At 39.9% G+C, this 22,892-nt stretch overlaps 1 protein-coding gene across 7 annotated transcripts in view; it reads left to right on the top strand.

Moving 5' to 3' along the window:
* The first annotated feature begins 1,441 nt into the window (after window positions 1-1,441).
* The window catches only part of B4GALT4 (beta-1,4-galactosyltransferase 4), a 42,163-nt gene continuing 20,712 nt past the window's right edge, over window positions 1,442-22,892 (top strand). For 3 of the 7 annotated variants that reach the window (XR_008374952.1, XM_053565503.1, XM_053565509.1), the window contains exons 1-2: window positions 1,442-1,559; window positions 2,872-2,925. The gene's annotated coding sequence lies outside the window, so the exon portion shown is untranslated. Of the gene's footprint in view, window positions 1,560-1,625; window positions 1,741-1,785; window positions 2,119-2,209; window positions 2,350-2,871; window positions 2,926-22,892 lie in introns of those variants that run through there. The other 4 variants (XM_053565504.1, XM_053565507.1, XM_053565506.1 and 1 more) reach the window with 4 other exon arrangements.

Raw genomic sequence — 22,892 nt, 5'->3', positions numbered from 1 at the left:
TACACCTTGTAGAATGGAGCTTTCTGAACCTGTTCTATTTCTGAGTGTTGCCTGATTCATGAATTATTTTTTGCTCAAAAACACTGTTAAATTTAATGTATCAAACTTTTTCTTTCAACATGTCCTTGAGGGTCTAAATATTCATATGTGGTCCCTGTGTGTAGTGATTTAAAAAAATTTCTGAGGTTGTATTTGCTTGAATCCTAAGGGACTAAATTGCATCCTCCAGAGACAGTTTCCATTGCTTCTGCTCAGAGCACAGAGGGCCTGTAACCTACTAAGTTGCTTTTCAGTGGTCTTTGGTTTGATGTGGAGGCTCTGGCTCTGATCTCCTTGTTCCCGACCCATATTATAGATATGTAGCTTCAGTATATTTCCAGATCTGCTTAAAGCTTAATGACCCCAGCACTCGTTCTTTCCATGGTTGGTTGGTTCTTTTGTGGTAGAGTGGATAGGGTGGTTCTTGGAGAATCTATTACATTCCTGTGAGCGCAGTGAGAGGTTGTCTGGTAGAATCCAGCCTTCTTTTTTTTTTTTTTTTGAGACGGAGTCTCACTATGTCACCCTAGGTAGAGTGCTGTGGCATCACAGCTCACAGCAACCTCAAACTCTTGGGCTCAAGCAATTCTCTTGCTTCAGTCTCCCTAGTAGCTGGGACTACAGGCACCCACTACAATGCTCGGCTTTTTTTTTTTTTGGTTACAGTTGTCATTATTGTTTAGCTGGCTCAGGCTGGGTTAGAACCTGCTGGCCTTGGTGTATGTGGCCTGTGCTGTAACTACAATCTTGTCTGCCTAAGCACAGTCTATCATGATTTTTCACTTAAATCATTAGTATAAATGTGATTCTGGCTTGGCTTTCCGTAATTTCTTTGAACAAAAAAAAGAATTATTCACAATTTAATAATATTCTCAACAGTCCTAAAAAATGAGAAAAGCCAGGCAATTTGGTATGTTAAGCAGCAAAGAGCGCTGAAACCTCACAGGATGGTGTAAGTCAAGTTTATTAACTTTGCCGGGGTATCCAACCTGTAGGTCATATGCAGATTATTGGAGGTCTGTTTTGCTTATCTGGGGTGTTGGATATTTTTACTCATCAGCTTTCCTTAGTATTTGTGTATGTAATGTGTGGCCCAAGACAACCCTTTTTCCAGTGTGTGGCAGAAGAGGAAAAAGGTTAAACGCTCCTGCAAGACTCAGTTTCCTACTCTATAAAAAGCTTCTTATCTCCTCCACTATACTTCGTATTCATGGGGTTGGAATTTGTGAAGCTCCCAGCACCTAGCCCACGATTACTGGCACAAAGCTCTGTGATCAGCCAAAGCCCAATATATCCAAGTCCCCAAACCACACCCCACGCGGTCCAGCGCCGGGGCGGGGTCTGCTCAGCCGGGGGTGGAGCTCCAGGTCGCAGGAGCGCGGCGCAGATCCGCTCCCGGGGGCCGGAGGCGGAGCCCGTGCTCAGGGGCCGCCTCCATGGCGACGGGGGCGGTGCCTGGGGCCGCTGTACGTGGCCTCCCGGTTTTACGGGCCGGGCTCCTCGGTGAGGCCACGGCTTGGGTGAGTACGCACGGTCTTGGCTCGACCGCAAGGGATGAGCAGTTCTCGAGACACAGACGCCGCGCGCGGGTCCCCGGCTGGGGCTGGCGTGGCCCGTGTCGTGGGGACGTCCCGCCTCAGCCGGCGCCGGGCCGGTGTTGCGGAGGCCGCGGCTGACGGGAGGTGACGGGCGCCGGCTCAGGTGCGGCGCTGCCTCCGCCGCGAGCCGGGGGATCGGGGGCAGCCGGGCGCGAGGCTGCTGGGTGGGAATGTCCCAGGGGCCCCGCGGGACCCCGCGTCGCGGTCCTGGGGTCTCGCCCAGCATCTTTGTCCCGGAGGGGTGCATCAACCTGGGGTGAAGAAACCTTCCGCCCGGGAGCCTTCTTTATCCTGCGTTTCAACTAGGAAACTGATCAAGCTGATCCCTTCCCGGGCAGATGAGCTCTGACCCTTAGTCGAAGGGTTTAGTTTCCCGGATTGTGAAGAACTTAGGGACGTCTGTCCTCAGTCGGACGGACTCTCAGTCCATCTAGTGTCTGTTGGTTGGTATCGCTGGACGTTCCATCTTCCTTTAGATAAGGTTTGTTAACTCTTGGTTTGAAGAGAAAAAACAAGCAATAGAAAAATCTAGGGGGATCTGGACCGAGAAAAGGCCTTTGTGCTGGTTCTAGGAGCGCGATTATCGACCGAGAGGGGGCGTGGGCCCGGCTGTGAAGTGTTCCGGGGAGAGGTGGAGACGTGGAGGCGGCGGCGAGGGCACAGGTGGACCCTCCCCAGCTGTTGGAGGATGAAAAGGAGGAGGAAGAGGATGGTAATTTGAGGGTTGAAGAGAGTTTTAATTATTTTTAAAAGAAAGTAAAGAAAAAATACATTGAGGATGCAAGAGAGTCAAGGAATCTTAGATCGGGAAGAACAGAATTCAGGGTTCAGGTTGAGAAATTAGGATTCAGAAGAGGACATGGAAGGCTTTCCCTGGTACCTAGGTCAGGAGTGCTGGAATGTGTCTCTTGAGGGAGGAGACAATGCTTGATGGATATGGTGTAAATTTTTGAATTTTTCTAGAGCAGATTTGGCCTTGATGGAGACTGTCAATCTTATAAAATTGCAAATAATAATAATAATAATAATAATTGTGTCCTTGTGTCCACAGCTTTGATCACATTAAAAACATCTGTGAAAAAGAATTACTGAACTGTTTGACTATATAATCTGAAGGGGGAGTGGGTAGAGAGGGCAATAAACCCAACTGTTGTTATATTTTATATGCTGTTTAATAGAGTAAGTATTTGGTATTTACTGTAGGCTGAGCTAATAGTAATGTATATTTTTCCAGATATGCATGCAAATGATTTGAGAATATCTTTGAAGATCTTTTATTCCAAAGCAAGTGAGTGGTGGTTTTCTATTCTTTTTAAAATTTTTTTGTGTTCCAATAAAACTTTTTTTATTATTTAATTTACTGGGATTTATTGAGGGTACAAAGAATTAGGTTATACTGATTGCATTTGTTAAATTCCCTTTTATAATTGTGTCCCACCCCTAAGAGGTATGCTATACACCATGACTCCCATCCTCCTTTCCTTTTCCCCCTCCTTATTTGAGCATTTCCCCTACCCCCCTCCTTGTATTAGCTCATCTACTGCCTTCATGGTATAATTGAATACATTGGATTCTTGCTTCTCCTTCTTGTGATGCTTTACTAATAAGAATGTGTACCACTTCCATCCAGGTTAACAAAGAAGACGTAAAGTCTCCATCTTTTTTAGTAGGCATTTAGGTTGTTTCCACATTTTGGCAATTGTAAATTGAGCTATGATAAGCAGTCTAGTGCAAATGTCCTTATGAAAAAAGGATTTTTTTTTCTTGTGGGTAAATGCCTAGTAAGGGGATTGCAGGATCAAATGGAAGGTCCCTTTTGAGTTCTTTGAAGATTCTCCATACTTCCTTCCAAAAAGGTTGTGTTAGTTTGCAGTCCAACCAGCAGTGTAAAAGTGTTCCCTTCTCTCCACATTCACGCCAGCATCTGCAGCTTTGAGACTCTGTGATGTGGGCCATTCTTACTGGGGTTAGGTGATATCTCAGGGTAGTTTTGATTTGCATTTCTCTGATGATTAGGGACGATGAGCATTTTTTCATGTTTGTTAGCCATTCTTCTGTCTTTAGAGAAGGTTCTATTCATGTGCCTTCCCCAGTGATATATGGAATTGTTGGGTCCTTTTTTGTTGATTAATTTGAGTTCTCCATAGATCCTAGTTATCAAGCTTTTGTCCAATTCATAATATGCAAATATTGTTTCCCATTCTGAAGGTTGTCTGTTTGCTTTGGTTGTTATTTCCTTAGCTATACAGAAACTTTTCAGTTTAAGTTCCATTTGTTTATTTTATTTTTTTTCAAACAAACGTGCATTTTATTAATTAAGCTATTCACATATGTTCAAAAACTAATTGCTCACATGGGTGGGAGGTATTATTTATTTATTTATTTTATTTTATTTTATTTTTCTCTCAGGTTTTTTTTTTTTTTTTATTGTTGGGGATTCATTGAGGGTACAATAAGCCAGGTTACACTGATTGCAATTGTTAGGTAAAGTCCCTCTTGCAATCATGTCTTGACCCCATAATGTGTGACACACACCAAGACCCCACCCCCCCCTCCTTCCCTCTTTCTGCTTCCCCCCCATAACCATAATTGTCATTAATTGTCCTCATATCAAAATTGAGTACATAGGATTCATGCTTCTCCATTCTTGTGATGCTTTACTAAGAATAATGTCTTCCACGTCCATCCAGGTTAATACGAAGGATGTAAAGTCTCCATTTTTTTTAATGGCTGAATAGTATTCCATGGTATACATATACCACAGCTTGTTAATCCATTCCTGGGTTGGTGGGCATTTAGGCTGTTTCCACATTTTGGCGATTGTAAATTGAACTGCAATAAACAGTCTAGTACAAGTGTCCTTATGATAAAAGGATTTTTTTCCTTCTGGGTAGATGCCCAGTAATGGGATTGCAGGATCAAATGGGAGGTCTAGCTTGAGTGCTTTGAGGTTTCTCTATACTTCCTTCCAGAAAGGTTGTACTAGTTTGCAGTCCCACCAGCAGTGTAAAAGTGTTCTCTTCTCTCCACATCCACGCCAGCATCTGCAGTTTTGAGATTTTGTGATGTGGGCCATTCTCACTGGGGTTAGATGATATCTCAGGGTTGTTTTGATTTGCATTTCTCTAATATACAGAGATGATGAACATTTTTTCATGTGTTTGTTAGCCATTCGTCTGTCGTCTTTAGAGAAAGTTCTATTCATGTCTCTTGCCCATTGATATATGGGATTGTTGGCTTTTTTCATGTGGATTAATTTGAGTTCTCTATAGATCCTAGTTATCAAGCTTTTGTCTGATTGAAAATATGCAAATATCCTTTCCCATTGTGTAGGTTGTCTCTTTGCTTTGGTTATTGTCTCCTTAGCTGTACAGAAGCTTTTCAGTTTAATGAAGTCCCATTTGTTTATTTTTGTTGTTGTTGCAATTGCCATGGCAGTCTTCTTCATGAAGTCTTTCCCCAGGCCAATATCTTCCAGTGTTTTTCCTATGCTTTCTTGGAGGATTTTTATTGTTTCATGCCTTAAGTTTAAGTCCTTTATCCATCTTGAATCAATTTTTGTGAGTGGGGAAAGGTGTGGGTCCAGTTTCAGTCTTTTACATGTAGACATCCAGTTCTCCCAACACCATTTATTGAATAGGGAGTCTTTCCCCCAAGATATGTTCTTGTTTGGTTTATCAAAGATTAGGTGGTTGTAAAATGTTAGTTTCATTTCTTGGTTTTCAATTCGATTCCAAGTGTCTATGTCTCTGTTTTTGTGCTAGTACCATGCTGTCTTGAGCACTATGGCTTTGTAGTACAGACTAAAATCTGGTATGCTGATGCCCCCAGCTTTATTTTTGTTACAGAGAACTGCCTTAGCTATACGGGGTTTTTTCTGGTTCCATACAAAACGCAGAATCATTTTTTCCAAATCTTGAAAGTACTATGTTGGTATTTTGATAGGAATGGCACTGAATAGGTAGATTGCTTTGGGAAGTATAGACATTTTAACAATGTTGATTCTTCCCATCCATGAGCATGGTATGTTCTTCCATTTGTTAATATCCTCTGCTATTTCCTTTCTGAGGATTTCATAGTTTTCTTTATAGAGGTCCTTCACCTCCTTCGTTAGGTATATTCCTAGGTATTTCATTTTCTTTGAAACTATGGTGAAGGGAGTTGTGTCCTTAATTAGCTTCTCATCTTGACTGTTATTGGTGTACACAAAGGCTACTGACTTGTGGACATTGATTTTATATCTTGAAACATTACTGTATTTTTTGATGACTTCTAGGAGTCTTGTGGTTGAGTCTTTGGGGTTCTCTAAGTATAAGATCATGTCGTCAGCAAAGAGGGAGAGTTTGACCTCCTCTGCTCCCATTTGGATTCCCTTTATTTCCTTGTCTTGCCTAATTGTATTGGCTAGAACTTCCAGCACTACGTTGAATAGTAAAGGTGACAGAGGACAACCTTGTCTGGTTCCAGTTCTAAGAGGAAAAGCTTTGAGTTTTACTCCATTCAGTAAAATATTGGCTGTGGGTTTGTCATAGATAGCTTCAATCAGTTTTAGAAATGTGCTACCTATGCCTATACTCTTCAATGTTCTAATTAGAAAAGGATGCTGGATTTTATCAAATGCTTTTTCTGCATCTATTGAGAGGACCATGTGATCTTTATTTTTGCCTCTGTTAATATGGTGGATAACGTTTATGGACTTGCGTATGTTACACCAGCCTTGCATCCCTGGGATGAAGCCTACTTGATCATGATGAATGACTTTTTTGATGATAAGCTGTAATCTATTGGCTAGGATTTTGTTGAGAATTTTTGCATCTATATTCATGAGTGAGATTGGTCTGAAAATCTCCTTTTTGTTTGGGTCTTTTCCTGGTTTTGGTATCAGGGTGATGTTTGCTTCATAGAATGTGTTGGGGAGGATTCCTTCTTCCTCAATTTTTTGGAATAATTTCTGCAGTACAGGAATAAGCTCTTCCTTGAAGGTTTGATAGAATTCTGGTGTGAAGCCATCTGGACCAGGGCATTTTTTGGTTGGAAGAGTTTTTATTGTTTCTTTGATCTCAGTACTTGAAATTGGTCTGTTCAGGAGCTCTATTTCTTCCTGGCTAAGTCTAGGGAGAGGGTGTGATTCCAAATATTGATCCATTTCCTTCACATTGTCAAATTTCTGGGCATAGAGTTTCTGGTAGTATTCAGAGATGATCTCTTGTATCTCTGTGGGATCAGTTGTTATTTCCCCTTTATCATTTCTGATTGAGGTTACTAGAGATTTTTCTTTTCTATTTCTCGTTAGTCTGGCCAATGGTTTATCTATTTTATTTATTTTTTCAAAAAGCCAACTCCTTGTTTCATTAATTTTCTGAATGATTGTTTTGTTTTCAATTTCATTGATCTGTGATTTGGTTTTGGATATTTCTTTTCTTCTACTGAGTTTAGGCTTAGATTGTTCTTCTTTTTCCAATTCCGTAAGATGGCTTGTGAGATTATTGATGTGCTCTCTTTCTGTTTTTCGAATGTAGGCATCTAAAGCGATGAATTTTCCTCTCAAAACTGCTTTTCCAGTATCCTACAGGTTTTGGTAGCTTGTGTCTTCATTGTTGTTATGCTCAAGGAAGTTAATGATTTCCTGTTTTATTTCTTCCTGCACCCATCTGTTATTCAACAGAAGATTGTTTAATTTCCGTGCCATTTCGAGCATTTTTGATAGAGTTGAGTTCCACCTTTAGTGCCTATGGTCTGAGAAGATACAAGGTAAAATTTCAATTCTTTTGATTCCGTTGATATTTGTTTTGTGTCCCAGGATATGATCAATTTTGGAGAATGTTCCATGGGATGATGAGAAGAATGTGTATTCTTTATCTTTAGGATGGAGTGTTCTATATGCGTCTATCAAGCACAGTTGTTCTAGGGTCTCATTTAAATCTCTTATATCCTTGTTTAATTTCTGTTTAGAGGATCTGTCCAGCTCTGTAAGACGAGTGTTAAGGTCCCCTGTTATTATGGTATTATCAGATATCATATTGCTCAGACTGAGTAAGGTCTGTTTCAAGAATCTGGGAGCATTTAAATTGGGTGCATAAATATTTAGAATTGAAACATCTTCTTGTTGTATTTTTCCCTTGACCAATATGAAGTGACCATCTTTGTCTTTTTTGACTTTAGTTGCTTTAAATCCACATGAATCTGAAAATAAGATTGAAACTCCTCTTTTCTTCTGAATGCCATTTGCCTGAAAAATTGTCTTCCAACCCTTGACTCGGAGCTTTAATTTGTCTTTTGAAGCCAGGTGTGTTTCTTGCAGACAGCAAGTGTATGGCTTGTGTTTTTTAATCCAGTCAACCAATCTATGTCTCTTCAGTGGGGAATTCAAGCCATTAACATTTATTGAGATAATTGATAAGTGTGGTAGTATTCTATTCATCTTATTTTGTGAGAGTCCATTGCTTAGTTTTATCTTTTGCATCAGTGTGGAGGTTAGGTTCTGTCCTTTAATTTCTGAGTTCTTACTTTGCTGCTCCATTGCTGATCCATTGTGGTGGTCAGTGTGTAGAACAGGTTGAAGTATTTCCTGTAGAGCTGGTCTTGTTGTGGCGAATTTCCTCAATGTTTGTATATCTCTAAATGATTTGATTTCTCTGTCAATTTTTAAGCTTAGCTTAGCAGGGTACAGAATTCTGGGCTGGAAATTGTTCTGTTTAAGTAGATTAAAGGTAGATGACTATTGTCTTCTTGCTTGGAAAGTTTCATTAGATAAATCTGTGGTCACTCTGATGGATTTGCCCCTGTAGGTCAACTGGCGCTTACTCCTGGCAGCTTGCAGAATCTTTTCTTTTGTCTTGACTTTGGACAGGTTCATCACAATGTGTTTTGGAGAAGCTCGGTTAGAGTTGAGGTGACCTGGGGTCCGATATCCCTCTGAAAGCAGTGTGTCAGAATCTTTGGTGATAGTTGGGAAATTTTCTTGTATAATATTCTCTAGTATGGCTTCCATTCCTCTGGGGCATTCTTCTTCCCCTTCTGGGATTCCTATAACTCGTATGTTGGAACGCTTCATAAAGTCCCATAATTCTGACAGTGAACGTTCTGCTTTCTCTCTCTTCTTTTCTGCCTCTTTTACTATCTGAGTTATCTCAAGAACTTTGTCTTCTACCTCTGAAATTCTTTCTTCTGCATGGTCTAACCTGTTGCTGATACTTTCAATTGCATCTTTAAGTTCCCTAATTGACTGTTTCATTTCCTTCAGCTCTGCTATATCCTTTTTATATTCTTCATATCGTTCATCTCTGATTTGATTCTGTTTTTGGATTTCCTTTTGGTTATTTTCCACTTTATTAGCGGTTTCCTTCATTGTTTCCATGATTTCTTTCATTGTTTTCATCATGTGTATTCTAAATTCCCTTTCTGGCATTCCTAACATTTCTTTATAGGTGGAATCCTCTGCAGTAGCTACCTCATGGTCCCTTGGCGGGGTTGTTCTGGAATGGTTCTTCATGTTGCCTGGCGTTTTCTGCTGATTCTTCCTCATGAGTGATTTCTTTTATCTGTTTCCTTGCCCTAATTTTCCTTTCACTTCCTCTTGCTCTTTAAGTTCTTGTGCCTATGGACTAAGGGTTAGATGAGTCCTTTTGGACCAGAAGGGTGAGAAGGTTGGAGAGCAAGAAAGGGATGAAAGAAAGGAGGACCGAGTGAAAAGAAAAAAAAATAGAGAAAGGAGAGGGGGTGGGTAAAATGAATATTGACAAAAAGAAGAGAGGCACAGAAATAGGGAGACAGAGCAATATAGGTGTACAGTAGGGTACTTTGACACAACCTTCAAAAAAAACCACCTTCTGGGGGTGCCCAGTTGGGTGGGTCCCTTGAGGTCAGCAGCTCTTTGCTAACCTGATCAGACATAGTACCCCACCTCCACCAAGTAGAGAGGAAAGACAAAAATGCTATAAATCAAACCAAAAGAAGCAAACAGAAAACTTTTATGGGATAAAATTGGGTGAAAAACCAAATAATAGCAGTAGAAACACTAGCAGAAGTGAAGTTCTAGCTATTAAAAAAGGCAGCAATGGGAAATTATAATTAAACTAGAAAAATTGAGAAAGGAAAAAGATCTGTATTGAAAAGGTTGAAATTAAAGAACAAAACAACATCAACAACATCAAAATAAACAAAAAAACAACCAAACCAAAAAGAAAAACAAACAGAAAAAACAAAACACAACCAAAAACAAAGCAGTATGTATACGTTGTTGAATATTGTCTGGGCAACACGTGATCTTTTGGGGTATGAGATGTTAAGCAGAGTTCTGATACGACTGGAGGCTGCTGATTTCTCAACCCCCAGCAGGTAGACATCCTAAATCTCTCTGCAGCCCACTTAAAAGGCACTTTGAACTGGTAAACTTGCTGAGCAGAAGCTTTCCCAGGAAAGTGCTTGTCGCTGAAATCACTGCTGAAGTGGCTATCCACTTACCCAGTGTGCCAAAACCGGTCTCACTCTGCCCCTGAGGTTTTGGGCTGCAAAGCGGCTCAGACCCCACCCTTAGGCTACTTGGTCGCTGGGTTACCAGCTCCCACGGGATTCTAGCTCTGCGACCTGAGGGTGGAGCTTGCTGGGGCAGATGGCTCACAATGGCTCCCTGTGGCCCACAGCCAAACACTAGTAGCTCCATCTGGCTCAGCGGCTCAGACTGGGGTCCTAGACAACGGCCAAAGTTCTCCGCATTCCCGCTCAGGCTCTCCCCAAGGCAGTTCAACTGAGTGCCAAGTCCAAAGACACCAAAACAGTTCACAGGGAAGGCCTTTTCGGTTTGCAGTCTCGCTGCTACTGAACTTACAGTTGCGGGTAGGTTTAGACCTATTGAACACATGCGACCACTTGCTGGTTTTCCACTGTTTTAGTCCTCCTCTTGGGGTCCAGAAGTCTCTCGCTGACTCTCTGTCTCCTCACAGGGGTGATGATAGGCAGATCCCACCAGCCAGAGATGCCTGGAGTCTTATCTCCCCGGACTCACGGTGCCCAGATGCAAGGAAGCTGGTACTCGGCCGCCATCTTGCTCTCCTCCTCCCCATGTGTTTATTTTTGTTGTTGCAATTGCCATGGAAGTATTCTTCATAAAATCTTTCCCCAGGCTGATATCTTCAAATGTTTTTCCCACTCTTCCTTTGAGGTTTTTTTATTGTTTCATGCCTTGGGTTTAAAACTTTTATACATCTTGAATCAATTTTTCTAAGTGGTGAGAGGTGCGGGTCCAGTTTGTCTTTAATGTGTGGTTACCAGTTCTCCTAACACCATTTATTGAATAGTGATTCTTTTCCTCAGGGTTATGTTCTTTTTGGTTTATCAAAGATCAGGTGGCTGTGAAATGTTAGTTTCATCTATTTGGTTCCTAATGTAAACATCTCTATTTTTGTGGCATGATGTTTTGATCACTATGGCCTAGTAGTATAACCTAAAGTCTCAAGGGGCTACCCTTGGCTTTGTTTTTACTACTAAGAATTGTCTTGGAGGTGGCACCTGTGGCTCAAAGGAGTATGGCGCCAGTCCCATATGCCGGAGGTGGCGGGTTCAAACTCAGCCCTGGCCAAAAAAAAAAAACAAAAAACCGCACAGAATTGTCTTGGCTATACAGGTTTTTTAAATGGTTCTCTACAAAACAAAGAATTATTTTTTACAAATCTTGAAAGTATGATGATGGTATTTTAATGGGATTGCATTGAATATGTAGATTGCATTGGGAAGTATAGACATTTTAAGAATGTTGATTCTCCCCAGCCGTGAGCATGGTATGTTCTTCTATTTGTTAATATTTTCTGCTATTTCTTTGGGTTTCATAATTTTCTTTGTAGAGGTCCTTTACCTCTTTTATTATGTATATTCCTAGGTATTTCTTTGTGTTTTTTTTTTTTTTTTGAAGTTAACTGTGAAGGGAATTGTGTCCTTGATTAACTTCTCATCTTGGCTGTTAGTGGCATATACAAAGGCTACTGATTTGTGGACATTGATTTTATATCCTGAGACATTGCTGTATTATTTGATCACTTCCAGGATTCTTGGGGTTGAGTCTTTGGGGGTTCTCTAAGTATAAGATCATATCATCAGCAAAGAGCAAGAGTTTGACCTCCTCTGCATCCATTTGGATACCCTTTATTTCCTTCTCTTGCATGATTGTATTGGCTAGAACTTCCAGCACTATGTTAATAGTAGTGGTGATAGAGGAACCTTGTCTGTTTCCAGTTCTAAGTGGAAAAACTTTCAGTTTTACTCCATTCAGTATAATATAAACTGTGGGTTTGTTGTAAATGGCTTTGATCAGATTAAGAAATGTGCTACCTATGCCTATATTCTTCACTTTTCTAACTAGAAAAGGGTGCTGAATTTTATTGAATGCTTTTTTTTTATATCTGCTGAGAGGACTATATGGTCTTGTTTTTGCTTCTGTTGATCTGGTGAGTTATGTTTATGGACTTGTGTATGTTAAATCAGCCTTGCATCCCTGGGTTGAAACCTACTTGATCTTAATGAATGATTTTTTCAATGTGTAGCTGTACTCTACTGGCCCAGATTTTATTGAGAATTTTTGCATGTATATTCATTAGTGAAAATGGTCTGAAGTTCTCCTTTTTAGTTGGGTCTTTTCCTGGTTTTGGTATCAGGGTGATGTTTGCTTTGTAGAATGTGTTGGGGAAGACTCCGTCCATTTCAATTTTTTGGAATAATTTCTGTATTCCTGCAGTACAGGAATAAGCTCTTCTTTGAAGAAGGTTTGATAGTATTCTGTTGTGAAGCCATCTGAACCAGGGCATTTATTTGTTGGGAGATTTTTTTTTATTGTTTCTTCAATCTCAGTTCTTGAAATTGGTCTGTTGAAGAGATCCATTCCTTCTTGATTAAGTCTAGGGAGATTGTGTGAATCCAGATATTGATCCATTTCTTCCACATTGTCAAATTTCTGGGCATAGAGTTTCTTGTAGTACTCAGAGATGATCTCTTATATCTCTGTGGCAGCTGCTGTTATTTCCCCTTGATCATTTCTCATTGAGGTTATTAGACATTTGACTTTTTTTTTATTGTTACATCATAGCTGTGTGCATTAGTGCAATCAAGGGGGAGATTTGACTTTTCTATTTCTAATTAATCTGGACAAAGGTTTATTGATTTTATTTTTTCAAAAAATCAACTTTTTGTTTCATTAATTTTCAGAATGATTCTTTTGTTTTCAGTTTTGTTAACCTCTGATTTAACTTTGGTTGTTTCTTTTCTTGTTTCTTTTCTTCTGCTGGGTAGGATTAGGATTAGATTGTTCTTTTTTTCAATTCCATAAGATGGTTCATGAGTTTGTTGATGTGCTCTCTTTCTGTTTTTTGAATGTGGGTATATAATGTGATAAATTTTCCTCTTAAGACTGCCTTTGCTGTATACCACAGGTTTTGGTAACTTGTATCTTCATTGTTGTTATGTTTGAGGAATTTAACAATTTCCTCTTTTACCTGTTCCTGAACCTATCATTCAGCATAAGTTTGTTTAACTTTAAAGTCTTTGTGTGGGCTCGGCGCCTGTGGCTCAAGCAGCTAAGGTGCCAGCCACATATACCTGAGCTGGCGGGTTTGAATCCAGCCCGGGCCTGCCAAACAACAATGATGGGTGCAACCAAAAAATAGCTGGGCATTGTGGCAGGCTCCTGTAGTACCAGCTACTTGGGAGGTGGAGGCAGGAGAATTGCTTGAGCCCAGGAGTTTGAGATTGCTGTGAGCTGTGATGCCATTGTACTCTACCCAGGGCAACAGCTTGAGGCTCTGTCTCAAAAAAACAAACAAAAAAAAGTCTTTGTGTGGAGATGAATGTTTTTATTGGAGTTGAGTTCCACCTTTATTGCCTTACTGTCTGAGAAGATACATGGTATAATTTCTGTTCTTTTAATGTTGCTGAGGTTTGATTTGTATCCTAGGATCTGGTCAAGTTTGGGGTATGTACCATGGGCTGAGGGAAAAAATGTATATTCTTTAGTTTTGGGATGGTGTGTTCTGTGTATGTCTATTAATCCCATTTGTTCTAGGATCACATTTAAGTCCTTTGTATCTTTGTTTAATTTCTGTTTAGAGGATCTGTCCAGTTCTGTCAGAGGGGTGTTAAAGTCTGTGACTATAACAGACTTTGGGATATCATATTGTTGTTATGGGATATCATATTGCAAACACCCATCAAGATCTGTTTCATAAATCTTGGAGCATTTAAGTTGGGTGCACAAATATTTAAAATTGAAATATCTTTTTTTTTGAGACAGAATCTCACTGTGTTGCCCTTGGTATTACAGCTCACAGCAACCTCAAAGTCTTGGGTTTAAGCGATTCTCTTACCTCAGCCTCCCAAGTAGCTGGGACTACAGGAGCCTACCACAACACCTGGCTATTTTTTTGTTGTAGTTGTCATTGTTGCTTGGCAGGCCCAGGCTGGGTTCAAACCTGCCAGCACCCTAGCTGTTGGGGTACAGGCACCAAGCCTGAAATGTCTTCTTGTTGTATTGTTCCTTTGACCAGTATAAAGTGACCATCTTTGTCTTTCTTAACTTTAGTTGCTGTAAATCTACTTGTATCTGAAAATAAGATTTCAATCCCTCCTTTCTTCTGATTTCCATTTGCTTGTAATACTGTTTTCCATCCCTTAACCCCGAGTCTTAATTTGTCTTCAAGGTGAGGTGTGTCTCCTGGTTATGGCATATGGATGGCGTGTGCATTTTTATTCAATGAGCCAGCCCCTGCCTCTTCAGTTGTGAATTCAGTCCATTGACATTTATTGAGAAAATTGATAAGTGTAGTGGAGTTCTGTTCATCTTATTTTGTGAGAGTCTATTGTGGAAGATGTGTTTTGACCTTTAGCTTCTGGGTGTTTACTTTGCTGATGGTCTATTGTGATGGTCAGTATTGAAAATAGGTCTAAGTATTTCCTGTAGAGCTGGTCTTGTGGCAAATTTCCTCAGCGCTTTTATATCCATAAAAGATTTTATTTCTCCATCAATTTTGAAGCTTAGTTTAGTAGGATCCAGAATTCTGGGCTGAAAATTATTTTGTTTAAGAATGTTGAAGGTGGATGACCATGCTCTTCTGGCTTGGAAGGTTTCAGTTGAAAAATCTGCTGTCATTGTAATGGCTCTGCCTCTGTAAGTCAGTTGGTGCTTACTCCTGACTGCTTACAGAATTTTTTTCTTTCATCTTGACTTTGGACAGGTTCATTACAATGTGTCTTGGAGAGACTCTGTTTGAGTTGAGATGACCTGGCGTTTGACATCCATCTGAAAGGAGTGTGAGGGTCTTTAGTGAAACTTGGGAAATTTCCTTTATGATAGTCTCCAGTAGGGCTTCCATTCCTTTGGGACAATCTTTTTCTCCTTCATGGATCTCTATTATTCATATTTTTTAATGCTTTGTGGAGTCTCATAGGTCTCTAACTGCTTCTTCTTCTTTTTTTCTCTTCTTTTCTGCCTTTTTAACTACCTGAGTTAACTCAAAAACTGTATCCTCTAGCTCTGAGGTTTTTTCTTCTCCATGGTCTAACCTATTTTTGATACTTTCTACTGCATCTTTACATTCCCTGATTGTCTCCTTCATTTCCTTAAGCCCCACTATATTCTTTCTCTATTCTACATATCTCTCATCTGATTTTTGGTTCTATCTTTCCTCATTTTCTCATTCATTCCTTTTATTGCCTTTATCATCTATATTTTAAATTCTCTTTCTGTCAAGTCCATTAATTTTTTATAGGTGGAGTCATCTGCAGTAGCTGCCTCATGGTCCCTTGGGGGAGTTCTTCTGTTTTGGCTATTCATGTTGCCCAAATTGTTCTGTTGGTTCCTCCTCATGTGTTCTTTTTTCTTGTTTTTCTTGTTTCTTTGTCCTCTTTTTTCCTTCTCCCTGCCTCCTTTGTTTCAAATTACCTTGTCTCAGTGCTTAGGCCTTGAAGTGGCCTCATCCTGAGCAAAGTCAAACAGAAGTCCTTGCTTGATGACAATATGTTTCTAGGACAGCAGGTGGTGCTGTGGTTTTTAAGGAGACAGCATGGCCAGCAACTTCTGTGGTCCTTATTCCAAACTTAGTTGCCTTTGGTGATTGCCTGATTGTTCCCTCAGCATTTAGACCCCAATGAGTTCAGATCTTAAAGCTTACAAGAATCCTACAGGGGCAGGTCTGGCAGTGCCCCCAGACTCTAGTTCCTGTGGGTTGTGAAAGTCCTTCAGCCTGTCCCAAGGGTGGAGTTCTGATCCCAGCAGGCAGAATTTTGATCCCTATAGATGGCAGTGCTTTAGGCCCCTGCTAAGACCTTCTCACAACCTTCCCACAATGGCAGCCCCTTGGCCCCTGAGACCTTCTCAGTATGACTACCTTGTTAGCCGCAAACCGATTGCAAATCCACTCCAGTGGGTATTCAAATCTGGTTACTGTATACTGTTCAAGTCTGCCCACTCTTCCAAGCTTTCCACTCAACAGCAGCTTCCCTAACAACTGAAAACTTTGGAAAGGCTTCCTCCCATTCCGGACCTCCATGGGGGACCAGATGACACTAGTCAGTCACAATCACTTGCTTAATTCATCAGATTTACACCACTCAGGATCATACACTGTATCCAGTTCATCACCTCCTTGCTCTGCTCCCTGAGCTATGACTCTGTGTAAGGTACCCGTGCCAGGTATGTCTGGGTTCTCACTTTTTCCCCAGTCATTCTAGGAGAGCTCAGCTGAACAATCTCTATTCTTTTTTTAAAAAATCATCAATGAACAATGGTGGTTCTCAAACCTGGTTGCCTATCTCAGAATTGCCTGGGTTCCTATTAAAAAGACAGATTTCCTTAGCCACGTGTGATGGCACTAACTTGTAATCCCAGCTGTTAAAATTGTAATGCTCAGTATATACCAATAACAAAAGATGAATACAAGTCATGTTTGAGTACCTCTTGTAATTGCAAAAGTAAAATGTGACTTGAATATTACAATTTTAATATAGTTTTTCTTTCTTAAAATGTGTATACATTTTTTGGCACCCTCTGTATTATACTTAGTATAATGTCAATACTCAGTAAACCCATCAATGCTGATTATTAATATTATACTCAGTCTCTGACTCTTTTTACACTTTTTAAATAACTTTGGACTTACAGGAAAGTTGTAAAAATGGCAGAGAGTTCACCTAGCTTCCCTTATTATTAATCCCTTCTATAACCATGGTATATTAATCAATACTATTAAGTAAACTACAGACTTTATTTGATGTTCATCAGTTTTCTTACTGATAACCTTTTTTTTGAGACAGAGTCTCACTCTGTTGCCTGGGGTAGAGTGCCCTGGTGTCAGCTTAGCTCACAGCAGTCTCATATTCCTGGATTCAAGTAATCCCTCTGCCTCAGTCTCCCAAGTAGCCAAGACTACAGACACCTACTACAATGTCCAGCTAATTTTTCTATTTTTAGTAGAGATGAGGGTCTTGCTTTGGCTCAGGCTGGTCTTGAATTCCTGAGCTCAAGGGATCCTCCTTCCTTGGCCTCCCAGAGTGCTGGGATTATAGGTGTGAGCCACTGCTCCCGGTCTCTGATGTCCTTTTTTTCTGTTCCCATATCCTATTGAGGATCCAATATTGCATTTAATTTTTATTTCTCCTTAGTCTCCTCCAGTCTAAAATAGTTCCTCAGTCCTTCTTTGCCTTTCTAGATTTTGAACACTTTGAAGAGTACCAATTAGTCATTTTGTGGAATGAATTTGATGTTTTCTTATGCTCATACGAAGCTATGCATCTTTGGCACAAATACTACAGAAGTGATGTTGTGGTGATATTTGTTGGTTTTATCCACTATAAAGTTACTGCCTTTACCTTTGTAGCTAAGAATTAACTTGAGGGAGATACTTTCAGAATATTCTGTGTATCCTCATCTTTTCACCCATTAATTTTACCATTCATTGGTGGATCTTATCTGCAACAGTTAGTTTTTGCCTAATGGTGATTTTTTTTTCCTTCTCCCACTTTCTTATTAGTAGGAAATTTACTGTAAGAAAAGAACTACCCTTTCTCTATCATTCATTTACTAATTTGATCATTTGTATCAGCTTGGGTTCATAGATATTAATTTTATTCTATAGATTAAAATACAGTTATCATCATTTTTTATTTTGTTGAATGCTTCCAGTTTTGGCCATTAGGAGCTCAGTACTTGAGTTTATTATTTATTTTTATTAAATCATAAAGAGGTAGATCATGTATACATTAATGCATTTATGGGGTACAGTGTGCTGATTTCATATATAATTTGGAATGCTTACATCATACTGGTTAATATATCCCTCACCTCATTTACTTAAGACATTTATACTCTATACTTAATAGATCCAACATGTACCCTTGCAATGTGCACCATAGGTGTGGTCCCACTATTCATCCTCCCTCCATCTGACCTTCCCCCGACCCCCCAGTACTTGAGTTTAAATGACTTGTACATGTGATTGACTGTCATCATTCCTATCTCAGGATGCCCAGGAAGCCATTTCCCCTTTAGGATCTGGGCAACGTTCACTCAGAAGCCACCCAAAGGATCTGTAATTGAGAGAATGAATACCAAGGTCCAAGAAAAACAGGGCAATGTGTGTACAAATAGCTCCCAGGTACTCTGCAGGAGTGAAAACAGTAGCAAAATTTCAGTCTTTCCACTGGTTATGTTCCAAGGAGTCTCAAGGCAGCAGAACGATGTGCCTGGGCCACATCATACCTACTCAGACACCCTGTGTTGGCAAAATTAACAGATGGGTTCAGAGATGTTGAAATGCTGATTTTGGTGCTCTCCAACTGATCAATGAAGATCACACCCTTTTCCTAGGTATATAAATGCTGAGTATATATTTATAAAGTGATACCTAGTATCCTTCCCATTCCCTTGGTAGAGCAAAAATCTGTGTGGTTAGAGATTCTCAAAGAATGACACTTGGCATTCATGTTGCTTTACTTTTTGTTGCAGTGTATCTTCCTTGCTAACTTTTTTTTATTGTGGAAAATTTCAAGCATACATGAAAGTAGAGAGAAAGAAAATGAACTCTTAGGTACCTATTACCTATCTTTAATACTTCTCAATATTTTACCAAACTTGTTTAATCTTTTACCCCCACTTTGTGGAGGGGGTATTGGCATATTTGAAAACAAATTGCAGACATCAAGATCTAGGAAAAGAGTGAAATAAACTCTGAATCCAAGGACTGGCTTTAATTCCTTTTATATATCCTTGTGCCTAGTACTATACTTCAGAATAGCAGGTACTCAGAAAAGACTGGGTGAATTGAGGGGAGGAAAACCAAATATGAAAACATGATCATTTCAAACTAACTCTGGGGTAGACTTTTAGAAGGTAAAGGTGGTGAGTCTTGTTTTAAATTCTTTTCTTTTCTTTCTTTCTTTTTTTTTTTTTTTTTTTTTGCAGTTGTCATTGTTGTTTAGCTGGCCTGGGCCAGGTTCCAACCCGCCACCCTTGGTGTATGTGGCTGGCGCCATAACCACTCTGCTACAGGCGCTGAGCCTAACTTATTTTCATGTTGCCTGGATTTGTTCTCTGCAGTCATAATTCCTCTGTCACTTTTAGACAGCTTTGATTGAAAGGAAAATAAGTCTAGGACTGTCATGAGAGTTCAGGGTTAATTACTTAAATGTTAGTAATAGGTCCAATCTGAAGGCATTTCCCCAAACACCAACTAGGAGATACTCGCTCTAAAAATAACTTTCTTTTTTGTTTGTTTGGTTTTTTTTTTTGGCTGGGGCCGGGCTTGAACCTGCCAACCCCTGGTATATGGAGCTGGTGCCCTACTCCTTGAGCCATAGGCACTGTCCTAAAAATAACTTTTTTAAAAAATAAGTCATTATATTTTTCTAATTACTGAAGTAGTATATACAGAGGGTACTAAAAAAATACTCATTTTAAGAAAGGAAAAAACTATTAAAGTCATAATACTCAATGTATACCAATAACTTTTTCTGTTTTTTTTTTTTTCTTTGAGACAGAGTCTCACTGTCTCACCCTGGGTAGAGTGCTGTGTTGTCACAGCTCACAGCAACCTCAAGTTCTTGGGCTTAAGCGATTCTCTTCACTCTGCCTCCCAAGCAGCTGGGACTACAGGTGCCCACCACGACGCCTGGCTATTTTTTGGTTGGAGTTGTCAGTGTTGTTTGGCAGGTCCAGGCTGGATTTGAACCTGCCAACTCTGGAGTATGTGGCTGGTGCCCTCGCCACTGAGCTACAGGAACTGAGCTACCAATAAAGTTTTTTATCTTGTATATTGTATCTTGTAACTGCTGAAGTCAAATGTGACTTGAGTATTAAAATTTTAATGGTAGTTTTTCCTTTCTAAAAAAGTGTATACATTTTTTTTGTTACCCTCTATATTCATTGAAAGAAAAGTGGAAATTACAGAGAAACTAAAAATCATCTGTACTGCAACCTGTAATTCCAGAGATAACATTGGTGAATTGTCTGATATCATGGGAACATGAATTACATTGATACTCAGCCAATATTTTGTACTTTGGAATGTACCAGGTATTCCAATGGATGTTGGTACATCATCTAATGAAATTCTCACAGTAACTTTGTGAGATAAGTATTTTTTTTTTTACCATTTTATAGCTGGGGAAATATGCAAAGAAGGGTTACCTGGAGTCACTTAGCTGTTCTCTCTTTATTTTATTTTTTAGTTTTTTCCTAAAAACAGAAGTTTTTATTGCTTTTGGTCCAGAGTTGGTAATTGACATTATCTCATGTGCCCAGCTGGGGATCTGTGGGCAGAACTGACAGGCAAGAGACAGAGTAGTACAGTGGGTCAGGCCCAGGAACGGGAGAAGGGAGCTGGGGACTCTTTAAACCTACTGAGGTGGCCAGGTACACTGGCTTATGCCTATATTCCTAGCATTCTTGGGAAAAGACAGGTGGAACCATGTTATCAACTCTTCACACCTCGGATGCTTACTCACAGGAAACTTGACCTTGTATTTCCTTGATGTTAGCTCTCCATACAGTTTTGGGCAGGGCGCTTAGGCTTAGAAAAAGGGGTAAGCGATGATATTTAACTGGGTCAAATGTAATCTCAAGAAGTGAGTTTAGGAATGAAGGTGTAATTATTAAGTAATCATCAGTAGTGACTCCTTGTAGGATAATTGTCTTATCTTTGAACAAATTCTATAGGTTGCAGTTGAGTACCATTAGTTTATGATCATTCACAGCTGAACTGTTTACTTCTTAGGTAGGTTTTATTTTAAAATTATAGTTGTCCTTTGGCATATGGGGGGATTGGCTGCACATACATACCCCAGTGGAAGGATTGGCTGCACATATATACCACAGTGGGGGGATTGGCTGCATATATACCCCAACGGGGGGATTGGCTGCATGTATATACCCAATGGGGGGACTGGCTGCATGTATATACCCAATGGGGGGACTGGCTGCATGTATATACCCCAAGTGGTGCATACTCAAGTCCTGCCGTAGGCCCTGTAGACGCAGTACATAGAAAAAGTCAGGCCTCTGCGTATGTGTGAGGTTGCAAACACTGTATTTTATACCCATATTTGGTTGAAAGTTTGAACCTGTGTTCAAGGGTCAACTGTATTAGGTTCACAGCAAAATTGAGCGGAAAGTACAGAGATTTCCCATCTACCTTTTGCCTTGGGTAGGTTTTCATATCTCTCTAGGCCACGCTTCCCACTCTGTAGAATGAGGGAACTCAATGTGTGTTTTTTAAGGTCCTCTTAACACTGCAGTGATTTTATGATCATTAGTTCTTTCCACTCAGTGATTATCTCTTTCAACTATCCGTCCATAAATAACTTTTAGAAAAGCAATGTTACTAATCTAAATTTTCTAAGGTCGAGATCTTTATAAAAAAACAGCGCTGATCCCAGCACTTAAGTCCCCTGTAATTCGTCTGCAGGAGGTTTTCTGATTGGGTCCAGGAACCTAATGACTTACTGTCATCTGGAGGGAAGGGAACAAACCTCCAGGAAGGCATTTGAACAGACAGCTCCAAGGAAAGGCAAAGTGGATGTGGGAAAGAAGCAGAAGGCCACCAAAGGGAACTTGCATATTTCAAGGGTTGGTTTGGGGCCTGCTCTGGCACCAAGGGGAGAAAAGAGGAAATGTCTATGTGACGGACATGACAGAACCAGGGCTTTTGGAGCTGACCACCTGAGCTCTGACCTAGCTTTTCCACTTACTAGTTGTGGGTTTTGGCAAGTTACTTAATCTCTCTAGATCTTTGTTTTCACATCAATCAGATGAGAATTAAATTAATGCAAAGATTCAACCATGGTGCATGGCACAGAGTACAGGCACACATCGCTTTCCCTCTTAGCTGTTATTACTGTCTTCAGGGTAGACTTTCTATTTTACCTTCACAGGACCTTAAACACAGGCCTTAACTGTTTAATTGCTTCCTGCATCAAAGATTCTCTTTTGTGGTCTGACCATAGAACCTAACTTACATTTCCATTTACAGCATTGTGTTTAGAGAGAAATGTTTTCTAGGTTTCTTTTTCTTTCTTTCTTTCTTTTTTTTTTTGAGACAGAGTCTCACTCTGTCACCCTGGCTAGAATGCTGTGGCGTCATGGCTTATAGCAACTTCAAACTCTTGGGCTCAAGCCCCCAAGTAGCTGGGACTATAGGCACCCACCACAGTGCCAGCTATTTTTAGAGATGGAGGTCTTGCTCTTGCTCAGGCTGGTCTTGAACTCCTGAGCTCAGGCAATACACTTGCCTCAGCCTCCCAGAGTACTAGGATTACAGGTGTGAGCCTGTGCCTGGCCCTTTAGATTTCTTTCAAACTAACTTAGGACTAAATTTTTGTAATACCACCTCTAGTAAATATGAAACTAACTTGAGAGTTGCTAAGATTGTTTTTGCTGTTTTTTTGATAGTTACTACCACCCGACTTCTCATTTAAAAAATAAATTAAAAAAAAACTCTACCTTGTTTTCATTATAAAAGGACTATATTTGTAACACTATATATGTAAAATATACATAAACATAAGACTAGGCAATATATAATAAAAATAAACTATAATATAAAACTATATTCTAAAAAGAAAAGAAAAAAAGATCTACTCCCAGCTAATTGCATTAGCTAAGCTAATTATTGTTAGCTTTTGGGTATATTTCTTTTTGGACTTTTTTAAAATTCTGTATCTGTAGTTGTAGTCACAGCACATCTATATAGTTTGCTCTCTGTTTTTCTTTTGTCCCTTAAGATA

This window comes from Nycticebus coucang, chromosome 16 (genome assembly GCF_027406575.1).
Source record: "Nycticebus coucang isolate mNycCou1 chromosome 16, mNycCou1.pri, whole genome shotgun sequence".
In the NCBI taxonomy this organism is placed as follows: domain Eukaryota; kingdom Metazoa; phylum Chordata; class Mammalia; order Primates; family Lorisidae; genus Nycticebus; species Nycticebus coucang.
Note: the sequence above shows the minus strand (reverse complement) of the source record. Positions and strands in the feature narration are given on the sequence as shown.